The sequence below is a fragment of the Arachis ipaensis genome, chromosome B1 (assembly GCF_059453495.1).
Source record: "Arachis ipaensis isolate K30076 ecotype BB chromosome B1, ASM5945349v1, whole genome shotgun sequence".
NCBI lineage: Eukaryota > Viridiplantae > Streptophyta > Magnoliopsida > Fabales > Fabaceae > Arachis > Arachis ipaensis.
Window position 1 is genome coordinate 2,836,067 of NC_142436.1, and position 14,702 is coordinate 2,850,768.

General features: G+C 32.1%; 2 pseudogenes; both read left to right on the plus strand.

Moving 5' to 3' along the window:
• The first annotated feature begins 1,702 nt into the window (after positions 1–1,702).
• LOC148575554 (dof zinc finger protein DOF3.4 pseudogene) lies at positions 1,703–2,356 on the plus strand (annotated as a pseudogene).
• Positions 2,357–4,307: 1,951 nt separating this feature from the next.
• On the plus strand, positions 4,308–6,480 carry LOC107644270 (isoleucine N-monooxygenase 1-like; annotated as a pseudogene).
• Positions 6,481–14,702: the final 8,222 nt, after the last annotated feature.

The window sequence follows — 14,702 nt, forward strand, 5'->3', positions numbered from 1 at the left end:
GTGATTTTCCACAAGAAAAAATAATAATTCTTGTCCAGAGTGACAATAACAAATGAGGTTGTTTATTGATCTTAGAGAGTTTAGATAGTACAACCATTACTATAAAACGTGGACTTGATCAGATTTTATTAAATACTCACAACCACAAACATTTTCTACAATATAATGGTTGTTACCAATTAAATAATGAACAAATTGAAGTTTTTTGTTTATATTTTCATGTGCAGATATCAGCACAACCACCCTTTATTTTTAAGAAATTCAAATTGAATGCGTATTAATAAGGATGGTAAACGGAAGTAAATCTTGGTCATTATTTTAACATTTCGTCAAACTCTTGACCAATTATTAAGGTGAATATATACATTTTTCGTTACATTAACAATTATTAAAGTAAACTTCACAAGATTTTAAAGGTCAGTACATGATTATAACTTATAAGTGTCGAATTTTCGCAATGATGATCAGTGTCCCTTATTTATTGTTTAAGACAATATGACTCTTTTACTTTTAGGTTAACTAGGTAAGGTTTAGAACCAGCAACTATCATAGGCATAGCTTGTCAACCAGTGTATATAATTTTGAAAGCATTCATGATCTGAAGCATGAATTGATGATTATGAGAGATAGAATGAGCTAGAGTAGTACAGAGAAGAAAACCAGAATTGAAGAACAGAGAGGGAAAAGTAAGAAAATGTGTATTGCAAGTAATGGATGAATTGATTACAAAGAAAAGTGATTCCCAGCTTATATAGGACACTCAAGATATATACTGTATCTTATACACTTTCACACATAGTGTGTTTAGATTAAAGTTTATAGAAAAGAGATTAAACTGCCTATGTATGAAGGAATTATTTAAAAAGGATGGCAACCAATTGAAACCAACTTAGATTATTATTATACACATACAATTTTGCTGATTTTACTCTTCTCTATTATATATTGAGTGTGTTCCAATTTCTCTATTGTCTTTATATTGAAAAATACAAAAGGCAAAGAGAGTTATATCAAACAAAAGTTGTTTTTATTTTTGTTTGATTTTTGTTTCGAAAATGTATGTACTGAAATTAGAATACACTTAATTTTCTTTATCTAAGTTGGGTTAGTACTTAGAGATTATTAAACTTGGATTAACTTAGGTGAATAATAAAAATGTGAATCTCTTAGAATTGATGACTGTAATCATTATTGATTATAGTAAAAATTTTACTATAATTCGTGGTAGAAACTAGATACAGGTCTCATTACATTTGGAGACTGAGTCAGAGTATATCGTTGTACCATTTTTCTCTTTATTTGTTACTGCATTTTTGAAAGAAGACAAAAACTAAAATAATCTTATGATTTATCAGTTTCGTTATATAAACTGTAAAAGTAATTACTAGGGTTAAGTACTGAAATCGTCCCTAAGGTCTGGAGTGAAAATCAAAATCATCCCCGACCTTTTTTTGTTATTAAAATCATCCTCAACGTTATAAAATCGTCATTTTCCACTTCAATTTTATTTTTTTACCATATTACCCTTCATTATTAATAAAAATAATTAAAAATAATATTAAAAAATTAAAATAAACCTCCCCCCTCCCCCCTCCGTCCTGTAACTCCCTCACCCCCCACCCCTCATCCCTCACCCCTCACCCCCTCACGCATACAATTTCAACTATATACTATTTCTACCTTCACCCCATTTCACAACGCCATGCCCTCCTCCGACTCCGGCGAAAGCCGTCGATCAGCCAAGCCTCACAACACTTCCCTAGCCCCACCGCCGGCCGAGCAAGAGCACCTGCTATGCCCTCCCTGCGACTCTACTAATACCAAGTTCTGCAACTACAACAACTACAAGTTCTCCCAGCCTCGCCACTTCTGCAAGTCCTGCCGCCGCTACTGGACCCACGGCGGCACTCTCCGTGACATCCCCGTCGGTGGTGGAAGCCGTAAAAACGCCAAGTGCTCTCGCATCGTTCCTTCAGCCTCCACCGCCACAACCTCCTCCTCCGTGGGTGCGGCCGTCACCTCGGTTTCTTCTGTGACCCCGCTCACCATGGTTCCCGTGGCCGGGAACAACCACCCCGGAGCACCCGTGCAGTTCGGTGGGAGCTTCACTTCGTTGCTGAGCAACACACAGCAGGGTCCTGGTAGGTTTCTGGCTCTGGGTGGGTTCGGGCTTGGTCTTGGGCCTGGCCTCGAAGATGTTGGATTTGGGATGGGGATGGGGAGAGGCCGTTGGGCTTTCCCGGGCGTGGTGGCGGACGGAGGCAGCATTGGCGGCGGTGTTGCGGGCTCCGGTGTTGGGCACACGTGGGGTGAGGGGGAGTGGGGTTACAGGAGTGGGGTGACGGGAGTGGGGTGAGGGGGTGAGGGATGGGGGGTGAGGGGTGAGGGAGTTACCGGAGGGGGGAGGGGTGAGGGTTGAGAGGGGTGGGGGGAGTTTGTTTTAATTTTTTTAATATTATTTTTAATTATTTTTATTAATAATGAAGGGTAATATGGTAAAAAAAAATAAAATTGAAGTAGAAAATGATGATTTTATAACGTTTTGTAACGTTGAGGATGATTTTAATAACAAAAAAAGGTCGGGAACGATTTTGATTTTCACCCCAGACCTTAGGGACGATTTCAGTACTTAACCCTAATTACTACTTATGTTTCCTTAATTCAATTCCCTTCTCAAATCACTAAAAAATCTTCATATATATTTATATGTTTTTTCTTATCAGCTTAAATTTTTAATAAAAATAATTTTATGATATAATATCAAAATTTCTATGACCTAAAGGTCTACAATTCAATGGTTGTCAACCATTTCAGTATACAATTGATAAAAAAAGACTATGCAAAAAAATTATACAAATCCAAAAAAATTCTTACACAAAAAACGTGTATATATATATATATATATATATATATATATTCTTATGTTTAAATTTATAATTAAATTTTTATAATTTAAAGTTTATTATTAAATTTTTACACTATTTTAAATTTTATAATTAACTAAATTTTTGTCAAATTAAAAATATTAGAATTAATAAAATATTTTAAAAATAAAAAATATTTAAATTTAAAGATTTATCTTTTAGATATGAATATCTTCAATTTAAAAAAGTCTGTTAATTCTAATATTTATTGTACAGTAAAAATTTAATTATAAATTAAAATTAAAATAGTATAAAAATTTAATTAAAAGTTTTTAAATTATAAAAAAATTATTACAAATTTAATAAAATGATATGAGTTGATAGAGTAATTTAATTATTTTCTAATGTATATGTAATTATGTAAAAATAAATAAAAAATAAAAAATAATAAACTGAAAATCTGTTGTTATGATGACACATAATACGAGCTTAGTGAAAATAAAGGGGGAACACATAGATTTTTATCACACAATCATTATTGTCATACTCATACCTTGCCAACCAATGTAGTTTAGTATTTAGTAGGTACGTAAGCGGCAAAAATTAAAGGAGGGTAGTTATATAGATATTTTCTCGTAACATTTTCCAGCATGTAATGGTTTGTTAAGTGTGAAAAGACAAGGTATATATAGATTGAGATGTAAGCATCTTGCATACTTTAAAACAGTTTATTCATTCTCAAAACATTATTTGAAATGCATCTCTATTTCTTTGGTTTGTAGATTATTTAATATTTTCTTACGATAATAATATAGATTTTAAAACTCAATTATTTGTATCAAGATACATATGGGAAAATAGAGAATAATGACTAATGTGCTCTGAAAAATGTAAGGCGTATAACGCGTTTTAAAAATTAATTTGCTATTAAAAAAAAAGAGAAACAAAAATTAAAATAATATAAATTTTAAACTTTTAATTCTAAACATTAAATCATAAATCTAAACTATTGATGCAAAATATGATAAATGAAAAATTGATATTTATTTAATTAACAAAAAACATACAATACTTTTCACTTAGTAAAAACTAGTAAAAAGTATTTAAAGATGATTTGAGAATAATATATTAATATTTATAATTAAAGTTTATAAATAATGTAACATACTTAAAATTCACACATATATAATTAAAATTTCATAAATAATATAATCAAACTATATTATTATTATTATTATTATTATTATTATTATTATTATTATTATTATTATATGAATAAACTTATAAAAATATAGTGCATGGTGACGTGATTAATTTTGTGTTCATGAAAAAATTAATTTATTAGAAGATTTTTTTTGGTTGATTATCTACTATAAATAGGGTCCTGACTTCTCAACATGTCACAACATTTTAGATTGAGAACACAAAATCTTCTTCCAAGCTATGGGTTATATTACCATAACCACTAGCCTTAATTACTTGTACCATTCTGAAGGCTTTTGGCCTTCTTTGATTGCAATTATTTCTAGCTTCATAGTTATCAAAACCCTAAATTCCCCAAAGAGGCAACAATGGTTTCTAAACAAAAGGAATCAAGAAGCTGACAATCTTATGTTTTATGTGTACAATAAATGCAAGAATAATAATAATAGTTTTGTGAATGTGAGAGTTGCCACACAACATTATTGTGGTAATGTTATTAGGAAAATGATTTTTAATAAAAGGTAGTACTTTGGAGATGGTAGAAATATTATTGATGGTGGGCCAGGTTTAGAGGAAGTTGAATATGTGGATGCAATTTTCACTTTGGTTTTTCATCTCTTTAACTTTTGTGTTTCTGATTATTTGCCATGGTTGAGGGGACTTGACTTGGAAGCTATGAAGATTGTTAAAAAGTATCATGATCCAGTCATTGAATAGAGAATCAAGCAATGGAATGATGGATTGAAGAATGAACAAGAGGATTTTCTTGATGTTTTGATCTCACTTAAAGATTCCAACAATATGCCATTGTTGACACATGAGGAAATCAAGGCCCAAATTATAGTAACACTTCTCTATTCTTTCTCTTTTATTGCTTTTTTTTTTGTCTTTGCTGCGGTTCAAAACCGCCGCTAAAAGGTTTGAGCGGTGATTTTTGTGAATTGCTGGAATAACGATAACTTAATTTTGTAATAGTTTGTAACCACCACTGCATTTGTATTTTAAACAGCTAAAGTCCAACTTGATTTAAATATTCATTCATATTGTTGCCGTTTTAAACAGCCATTATATTGTAATACGGTTTTAGTGGTCTTTTTGTGGCAGTACAATTAACCATTACGAATTTTTTTATTCTATTTTTTCAGTTGACTTTTTTTTTATTGATTCAATAGAAAATTCCTTTTTTAATTTCATAACAAGTAATTTTAAATTTTTATTTTGCACCATTTTTATTATTTTAATTCTTTTTTTTGTCGAGAAACTCATTAAAACATTAAACTAAATAACATTTAATCATTGAAAAAGACTAAAATGCTAATTGAATAAATGTATATGAAAAATTAATATATATTTATAATAAAAAATTATTAATAAGTGTATCATTTCACTATGAATAAAAAATAGCATTTTGAGGTAAATAAATAATTAGTACTAATAATGATACGAGTTTTGAGATGGTGATAAATGACTATTCAAATATTGTTGTTGATTTGATAACACATAATTTAATATTTTTTGTAAAAAAAAAATCACCAAGGCAGTATTAAATTACAAAAATATTATTTATGCATTAAAATCAGCCACTAAAATTAGTCATCAATATATTTATGTATAAATACATATGTAATTTAATTTATTTTCAATATGTATTTGTAGTTATAAGTGATTAATTTTAGTGGATGATTTTGATATGCACGTAACATAGTTGAAAGAAATTAAATATCTATTTGAATTTAAAGTTCATTAATTTATAGTATATGAACTTTATTAAAACACTAAAAAAGAAAAGCAAACTTGTTGTAGGAATTGATGGTTGCGGCAGTAGATAATCTATCAAATGCAGTTGAATGGGCACTTGGTGAAATGACTTGAAAGAGCCACTGAAGAATTGGACAATGTTGTTGGAAGAGAGAGAATGGTAGAAGAATCAGATGTTCCTAAACTCAACTATGTAAAAGCTTGTATAAGAGAAGCTTTTCGCCTTCATCCAATAATTGTAACATTTAATGCTCCCCATGTATATATCAATGGAAGACACAACAATTATTGGTGGCAAATACCTAATTCCAAAGGGTAGCCATGTACTAATAGAAAGACATGCACTTGGGAGAAACCCTAAAGTTTGGAATGAACCACACAAGTTCAATCCACAACACCACCTAACAAATAGTAGTGAAGGGTGCGATGTCGTTTTGAGCGAACCGGATTTGAGGTTCATATCATTTGGCACCGGAAGGAGTGGTTGTGATGCTATTTGCAAGGTTGGTTCATGGCTTCACTTGGAGTCCACCTCACAGTGGATCAAAAATTGATCTTACTTTCTCCAGAAATGGTATATATGCTTCTTGCTCAGCCACTTGTTGCAATAGCTAAGCCAAGATTGGAAGCAGGGCTGTATCAATTCATGAATTAGGAATGAATAAATGATTGACTCCAGTAAGATAATGAAGTCCCTTAGTCACTGATTCAATAATAATGTTTTGTACAAATGATTTGGTTTCGCTTCTTCAGCGTTCAAAGTTAATAGTTAAAAAATAAGAATTTAATTTTGATACTATCAAGTAATTTTACACGTGTTTTTAATTACGTAATATCACATTATTAAGAGTAATTATTATTTTAATTGACCACATGAATGTTTATTTAAAAAAATTGATGTAATTATACAATTACGTAAAATATTTTATACTGTTAAGATATCAAAATTAAACTAAAAAATAATTAAAAAATTTGAGAGCGTACTTAAACAAAAAGAACTCAAGAATTGATAGTTCAAATTTTATTTTGGATATAAAATTATTTTTTAATCAAGTGTAGATAATTCAAATTTTATTTTGGGTTAGCTATTCCATCCATTGAAATACCTCTAAGCCAAAGAGAAATTAGTTTTTATATTGTGTTCAACATCAAATGGGAAAAAATTGAGAATAATTAACAAAAAGATAACCGTTAATTAATGATTTAATGTATATTTAGGTCTTCAGCTCAATTTGATCTCCGTTTTTCTTTGCCACTTGTGTTATATTAAACACATGCATATACAACGCCTATAAAAAATTTTATACTTAATTGTTGCGTCAGTGTCCAACAATGTCTTCCATCCAACTTGAAATAATTTTAATAATTTTAGCTGGCTAGGGTAATATTATTGCAATTATTATTGTAATTATGTAATGTAAGAAGTGTCTTACTCTAGTTAAATATAAAATTATTTATACACCTTTACATATATGGTAATTTGAGCTTTAAGAAAAGATATACTGACGTTCAAGAAGAGAAACAGGTGTCTGGCGGTCCAAATTAAATTGCAGAAAGTCAAAGGCATGAGAGACATCGATGGTGGAGTTGGGTGAAGGATCTGGAGAAGGGAAAGAAAATGAACATGAAGACCTTGTGGTAGAAGAGACTTGCACCGAGGTAGCTATGCATGAAGGTTTAACGATGTACAGAGACAATCAAAATCGACGGTGGGAGGAGAAAATGGCAGAGAACAAGGAGACTTAGAAATTGGCGATAGAATCAGGAACAGTATTATGCAGTGATGTAGTATCAATATCAAGTAATTTTATACGTGCATTTAATCATGTAATATTATATTATTAAAAATAATTATTATTTTAATTGACCGCATGGATGGTCATTTAAAAAAAATAATATAATTATATGATTGTGTAAAATATTTTACATTGTTAGTATATTAAAATTAAACTAAAAAAAATTAAAAATTTGAGAGCGTACTTAAATAGAAAGAACTCAAGAATTCATAGTTCAAATTTTATTTTTGGTATAATTTTTTTTTTCAAGTGTAGATAATTCGAATTTTATTTTGGATTAACTATTCCATCCGTTCCATTGAAATACCTCTAACCCAAGAGAAATGTGAAAAAATTGAGAATAATTAATAAAAAGATAACCGTTAATTAATGATTTAATGTATAGGTCTTCAGCTCAATTTGATCTCCGTTTTTCTTTGCTACCTGTGTTATATTAAACACATATACAACGGCTATAAAAAAATTTGTATTTAATTGTTGCGTCAGTGTCCAATAATGTCTTTCATCCAACTTGAAATAATTTTAATAATTTTAGCTGGCTAGGGTAATATTATTGCAATTATTATTGTAATTATGTATAATGTAAGAAGTGTCTTACTCTAGTTAAATATATAATTATTTATACACCTTTACATATTGATATGAATTCGTATCAATTATAACTAGAGATAATCAGAAAGAATAGAAGAGAAATTCTTAGAATTAGGATCAAAGAAGGAAAATAGAGTTTTCAATTACATTATGTATGTCTATATTATTACATTATATTCTATTTATAGTATAATTTTTTAATTGGGCTAGCCCAATACTAATTCTATTATTATCCTACCCTTCAAAACAACCTTGTCCTCAAAGTTGCAGAAAATATAAATCATTAAATCCTAATAAAAATTGTAAAAGCTAATTACAAGTAATAAAAAAATATCAGCATTCCTAAAACAATATTTTTCTATGCTACTGCTAAAAAAAATTTTAACCACGAGGATTCCATTGAAAAATATTTAGTCCAATCCAAAACAAAAATAATATATCTAAAACAATAAGCTGAAATTGGTTCAAATGGACTGCAATTTTTTACATTGGGCCTAAAACCAAAAGAGTATCCATCTTCTTTCCATAGTGGGCTTCAGAAAACCCAACTTCTTTGCCCCACATACACCCCTTCTCCTTCCCAGCACCTCCTTCCTTCTCTGTCCTGGGTTCCACTGCTGCCTGGAGACCCACCTGCGCCGCCATTGCATCCATCCCGCGGCCACCCCTCCACAGCGCACGTTGGTCGCCACTTCCGGCCATCCCAATGTCGGAACCCGCCACCTCCACCTTCTTCTTCGACCACTTTAACCACCGTGCAAGCGTCAAACCAAACCACCACTGTCTTGTCCTCTCTCTGCTCCGACTTCTTCTGCGCAGCGCCATAGAGCACGCCGTTGGCCGTCGTAGAACTATCGCCGGCTGTTCGCGTTGCATCTTCGCGACCCCAAGGGAAGACCGCCGCAAGGAGTGGAGCTGGTCTTGCCAAAGATCGGAGACACACGCCGGAACTCTCCGCCAGAGTGTAGAGAATTCCCAATGAGGTAACCTGTGTAAAGAAATAAAATAGAGCAACTAACTAATTAAAGCCAAAAATTTTCGAAAATTATAAATAAACTTAAGCTAGAATTTCGAAATTTATAAAGAAAAATTAAACAGGAAAATTAAAATAAAATTAACTAGGCAACACCAAACTTAATTTCAGAAATTAAGGAAAAATAGTAGCACAAATTTTTGAAAATTATAGAGCAAAATTAAATAAAATTAAAACTAAAACGCCTAATCTAAGAAATCAAACAACTAATAGTTGTCAATCACAGTCAATCCCCAACAATGGCACAAAAAACTTAGTGCGGAATTTATAACCCACAAACTAACCGGCAAGTGCACTGGGTCGTACCAAGTAGTACCTCAAGTGAATGAGGGTCGATCCCACGAGGATTGATGGATTAAGCAACAATGATTGAGTGATTTACTTAGTTAGACAAGTAGAAAATAGTGGTTGGGTCTCAATTGCATTAATCAGTAAATTCAGAAATTCAGAAAGCAAGCTGTAAATGGGTTATGAAATATATGAGTAAAACAGTTAAGGTTTCAGAGATATTTATTTTTCGGATTAACTTTTTTTACCAACTACTTTAATCATGCAAGATTGAATTCATGACAAACTATATGTGACTAAACCCTAATTCCTTGGACCTTTTTAGTCTCCTCTAACCTTCATCAATCGCCAATCCCTTGGTCACTTGATTCCAATTAGAGGGTTAAGTTCAATTCTAGTTTATATGCTACAAAAATCCTAATCATCCAAATATAAGAGGATTATATGTCACATATCCCGTTAAGTCCAGATAAATAGAAATTTAGGAGAAATTATTTTCAAGCTGTTGTTCAGGTAAAGAGCTTTTCCAAGTTTTACAAGAACTCAAATAGAATAAGGGTCATACTTCTGTTCCACCCAGATTCACAAGATAAAGAACGAAAATAATTCTTGAAATTGAAATCAATACATGAATTAAAATAGAAAAGTAATAGTATTAATCTATAGAATAAACAGAGCTCCTAACCTTAACAGTGGATGTTTAGTTGCTCATGGCTCAGAGAGAAAACTAGGATTCAGAAAAACTGTAAAGTGCGGAATGAAGTTCCAGAGAAGAGAAGATAGCCCGAAAGGCTGATTCTTTTCCCTTTTATATCTAATCCTAATTAATTAATGTAAAATATATTTTCCAAAACTAAATAATATATTTTCCTATTTATAAATAAAATAAAAGTTTAATCAAAATCAATTAACATCTTCGAAGGATTCCATGATGGACGTGGGACCACTTGTAAATCATTAAACTGGCGCCTAACTTGGAAAATCTCAAGTTAGGCGCCACCCTTGCAGCATGGTTTGGACAGTTTGATTATGTCTTGGCGCCTAAGTTAGACTTCACCTTGGCCGAACGCAATTGGAGTCTTGATTCTTCTTCCGGCGCTTAACTTGGGAAAAGCCAAGTTAGGCGCCAATATGACCGAACATGCTGGAGAAGAAGTGTAAGTTAGCTTTCCAATGTCACTAGAATCACGTCAATTGGATCTCTGTAGCTCAAGTTTTTCTTGTTGGAGTGCAAGGAGGTCAGAGTTGACAGCATCATTCACTTTCTTCTCTTTTTCTACAGAAACTCCATCAAATCCATCCGAATGTTACCTGAAATAAACAGAATTGCATACAACTCAAAGTAGCATTCATAGTGGCTAAAAGATATTTAAATCTTGATTAAACTTAACAATTCAAATGCAAATTCACTAGGAAAAGATAGAAAAGATGCTCACGCATCACCGGAACCCTCTGCCACACCTTCGAGGATCTCTGGTGCTGGTCGCTGCTGCCACTCCGTCAACCCAGGGCGTCTCGAGCATCTGCTTCCCCTTCATGGAGGCGCCGTCCTTGGCGCCGCTACCTATTGTCAGATCTGCCACTTCTTCGTCCTCGACCGGATTTGTTCCCCACCACGGATGACCACCGGCATCTAGAGGTTGCGTTCCGGCATACAGGTAAGCTAATCCCTGAATCAGAAAATCTGATTGCAGAATTGAAATTCTGGTTGCTTGTGTGTTCAAATCGGTTGAACTTATTTTTGGAAGAAGATATCTCTAATGCGGTGTTGTTTGTATTATGTATTGTGGATAGTGAAGATAGAGTTGCAATGGATTTCCTTTATCAAGCTATTTATAAGGTTAGGGAAGAGATGGTGAAGAGGTTTCAAAAAAGAAAGAGGGTTGTTGATTCCTATTTGAAGATTTTAGATATACGTTAGGATTCACAACTTCGAAAAAACCTTCATATTGCTGGTTATTGGTTAAATCTAGCTTTTCGATTTAATGCTGAAGAATTTGAAAAGCACAAGCAAACAACTTCTGACTTACTAGATGTCATTGAGATATATGCTTATGGTGATGCAGATTTGAATTCTAAATTGACAAGTGAGATGAGAATCTTTAAGATTAGAATGCTGAACAAGACTTTGAAAGATAGTTTGCAATACGTGAGCGAACCACAATGATGCCTGGTAAATTTTTTTATTAAAATTAGTCTTTTATAATTGTAATATGTTTATGATTTGATTTTTATGATTGTGATATATTATTTTTTTTTTATGTTACGATCAATGGTGAGAATCTTACGGATGTGGAGCACTAAACTTGCAAAAGTTAGCGATTCATGTTTTGAGTCAAATTTGTAGTTCTTCATATTGTGAGCATAACTGGAGCATTTTTGAACACATACACTCAAAGAAAAGGAATCGGTTAGAGCATTAAAAGCTTAATGATCTTGTTTATGTTCATTACAACTTAAAGCTACAACAATGGTACTTTTACTATTCTTTCTTAAGGGCATTATTTTAAATTTTTAGTCATAATAAGAATAATCAAGTTAATTGATAATATAGGAACCGAATGAGAAAGTAAAGTTATGATACAATTTGTCTTGATGCATTTGAGGATCATTCAAAATGGATAATGGAAGATTTACCACCATTTTTAACTCCTAAAGAAGTTGATGCTTTACGAAATGATCTTGCAAATATGTCTCTTTATTAATCAGCTTTAGATGATTTGGCTATGTTTTCGTTAGGGGTGATTTTGTAATGCTTTAACCAAATATTTTGCCTTATTATTGATTATGATTTGTGAAACATTATTGAAATGCTAGATCAATTGAATATGGAAGATGATCAAGATAATGATGAAGCTAATAATAATTATGTGAAAAATACAAATCATAATGAAACCAATCAGGATGTAGTTTCAAATTTGTCAGATAAAGAAAGATATACAGACTTTGAAATTACTCCATGGATATAATCTATAGATTGTTATTTTCATTGTGTTAAATTTAGATCAGATACTAATTTAATAGTATTAACAAATTTTGTGTTTATTTTCGTATTACTTATTTTTACTCTTGAGACTTAATGTTTATTAAGATGTTATTAGAGAGGGGAGAGAGAAGGGAAGATCTGCGATTGGCCAAGAGAGAGGGGGGGGAGTCGAAGGACTCGTTGGTGGGTGTTCTCCTCGCCGCCGCCGTGGGAGCTCGCCACCACTGTGAAGATGAACTGAGGCAATCATTCTTGCTCTTGGTTTTCGTTCTGTTTTGCTTTTGGTTTTTGTTCTGTTCTTGCTTCTAGTTTTTGTTCTGATTATTAGGGTTTGTGATTCCGTCCCCTTTGAAGCTGCTGCCATTGTCGATTGCCACTAGAGAATGTGTCGCCGACCTTCTACTGCCGAGAGCCAATGTTAGAGCTACCGTGATGAGTCTGAGACTGCTACTTTGATTCTGGACTGTGATTCAGTGTTATTGATTGGATGCTCCTCCATTGCTTATGGTTAGGATTAAGCCTGATGGGAAGTCACTTTACTTGAACCCTTATATGCTTGGAACAAATATATGAACAAAATTGAAAAATTTTGCATCACCAACTGTGTTATTTTTTTCTTGTTCTTTACATGCTTTTGAGTTATATATTATCTATATGATTATATATTATATAAAGGTTAAGTTAGTGGGATTAGCAAATTAATTGATATATCAATTATTTAATTAAATATTTTAAAATAAATTTTCTATTTTGTAACTAAAAGAATAAAAAATGTTACAAAAGCAAGTAGTATTTTGTAACAAAATATTATGACACAAAAATCTAAATTGTTACGAAAAGTATTTTAAAAGTAAAAAAGTGTTACCATTTTTGTAACAAATTTCGTTTTTTGTATCAAAAAAATTTGTTACAAAATATTACTTTGAATTGTAACAGATCCATTTTTTGTTACAAAAACTTTTTGTAACGCGACATATTGCAACGGCCCCCTTTTTTGTTACAAATTCCTTATGTTTTAAAATTTCGATTTTTTATAACAATTTTTTGTTGCAAATATTACTTTTTCTTGTAGTACTTGTAGTGGAGGGAGTAGTGGTGGTGTAGTTATTTCAGGGAGAGGCAGGGGACATGGTAGTTTTAGGAGGATAACGGTTAAGAAGGAGAGTGAAGATGATGATGATTTTGTTCCTAATGGTTGTGCGAATAAAGGGGTTGGGATGAAGAAGAAATGGAAGCGTGGGAGGCCTCGGAAAGTAAAGATGGAAGAATCGATCAAACGAGTTAGATATGGTGAGTTTGGGAATGAGAAGGTTGAGCTAAAGAATGATGTGAATGGCAGAAAGAAGAAGCGGAAGCATTGGAGGGGGGCTGGGTTGGCCGTTGGGAAAGGGGGAGTGCGTTGGAGAGGGAGGGGGGAGTGCATTGGGAAAGGAGGGATTAGGATGGGGTTTGTCAGGTCACTGAAATACGGTGGCCACGTCAGCATCTTGTTCGTCGGAGATGTGTTTCGGCGAATTCAGGGACATGCTTGTCAAATTTTAAAATATTTCAGGAATCATTTTATCAATAACAAAAGTAAGATATCATTTTGTCAGTGTCAGAATCTTTCAAATAACGATTTGGTATTTACCTCTTTATTAAAAAGTATAAAAAATTATTAGGTGTTTCCTGACAAAAAAAAGTAGAATATAATGTTCCATGATACTATTAGATTGCCAAGAATGCTTTTTGTCCTGTAGTGAATCATGAAATGGCAAAAATGTCCGTCGTTATACGAGTGTATTGACGTAATTAACCTATTGAAGTTACCAATTTTATTGGATCTTGGCTTAAAAGTGAAGCCGCTGAAGTAAACAATAATTTGACTCTTGCGCCAAAAAATTATTCGCACAAATTTATTTAAATATATTTTTTCACATATATTTTTGAAAATTCACATCTAATTATTAATCTTATATTTCTTCTCCAAAAACCGACCATACTTAAGTATATGGGTAGAAAAACCTAAACCCAGGCCATTCATAAACACAATTTAACAATTTCTATTACTAATTTTTTATTTATTAGCCAATTTCGATAGAAAAACACAACTTTTGCATTTTACATTACACATGTTTCTTTTGAATATCACTAACACAATTTAATAAAAAAATATACTTGATAATAAGTATATTTTTATCCTT